The sequence below is a fragment of the Marmota flaviventris genome, chromosome 8 (assembly GCF_047511675.1).
Source record: "Marmota flaviventris isolate mMarFla1 chromosome 8, mMarFla1.hap1, whole genome shotgun sequence".
Lineage (NCBI taxonomy): Eukaryota > Metazoa > Chordata > Mammalia > Rodentia > Sciuridae > Marmota > Marmota flaviventris.
This window is the reverse complement of record NC_092505.1, coordinates 80,128,715-80,130,107: the sequence shown is the minus strand read 5'-3', so window position 1 is coordinate 80,130,107 and position 1,393 is coordinate 80,128,715. Positions and strand designations below refer to the sequence as shown.

Here is a 1,393-nt window from a genome sequence, read left to right as displayed (position 1 = left end):
ATGCCAGGCGCCATCCAGACTTGTTTACAGACCTTAACACTCCTGATGTCTAAAGTAATGTGTCTTCTTCCACTCCCAGCTGCTTCCTGGTATTATTGCTTCTTTTAAGCCTAATGTTCAAACTTCAACATGTGAGGGAGCAGAACTCGTCACCAATAGCCAGCGGTATCACTAGCTACAGCAAGTAAACAAAAATGCTTTGATTTAAATCTCTTTTGGAAGAAGAAGTAGAAGAAAAAAGCCTATAAAAATCAAGTTGAGGAATCTGCTAAACATATACAAGTTCTTCAAGCCTATCTGCAGAAATTACACATTGGCATAGAGAATCTCCAGGAAGAGAAAGACTGTAAAATCACAAGCACTAGAGATGAATTGCTTAGCTCCCCAGATGAAATTTTGCTGCTTCGTGAGGCAGCTGCACAGGCTGCTTCTAAGCAGGACACTGACATTACTTCTTTACAAGATGAGTTTAAGTAGGTGGTGGTGGTGGTGGACAGTGGCACCTGAGTATGAGAAGGAAACTCACAAGTCTGCAGAACAGTTTTCAGCTTTGGTGTCAACAGTATGAAGACCAGCAGAGAGCAGAAGCAACAAGGTTGCAAGGTGAACTGGAGAAGTTGAAAAAGGAAGGGAATGTATTGGAAACAGAGTGTCCTTCTCTATAAAAGAAAAATGTTTTGCTATCATCAGAACTGCAGTGGCAAGAAAAAGAAATACTCAATTCTGAGAAACAGAGTTTAGAGTTTACCAGTGATCACAGCATCCTTCAGGTGACTAAGAAAGAACTGGAGAAGTTCTTCAAGTGGGGTCCTTGAAAGAGCAGCATCTTCAGGATTCAGCTGATTTAAAAACTCTTCTCAGTAAGGCTGAAAACCAAGCAAAGGATGTACAGAAAGTCTGAAGAGACACAGACTGCACCCTCAGAACTGAAGTGAAAGTTTGAAATGATGGAGCAGGAAAAGCAACCAATCACACACGAACTCAAACAACGTAAAGACAACCTGAAGCTGCTCTGAGAGAAAGGAAATAATTCTTCCATATTACAACCCCTCCCAGCCATATTCATTGGCCTATTCCTGGCTTTCCTGTTTTGGTCCATTGTGGTAGAGAAAGAAACCCTGGCTCTGGATGTGTGAGGGTGGCCTTAGGCCTGAGCCTAAGCAACTCCATTTTAAAAACTCTAGTTTGAAACCTGCAGTCTCACCAGTCTCACCTAATGGAGCCCTCCAGTATGGCCCTCAGACATAAATAAGTCACTTCCCCCCACCCTGAGAAGCCTCTGTCAGGTTGTCCTCACCTGATAAGAGGAAAAGATGAAAAGATCAGGGTGGGGACCACCCCAGGGTAAATGATGTCACTGATAAATCTGGTGGTAGCTGATGAGGATTGAAAG

At 43.0% G+C, this 1,393-nt stretch overlaps 1 pseudogene; it reads left to right on the top strand.

Annotated features, from left to right (window-relative positions):
- On the top strand, window positions 1–1,136 carry LOC114098991 (sarcolemmal membrane-associated protein pseudogene; annotated as a pseudogene).
- The last annotated feature ends 257 nt before the right edge of the window (window positions 1,137–1,393 follow it).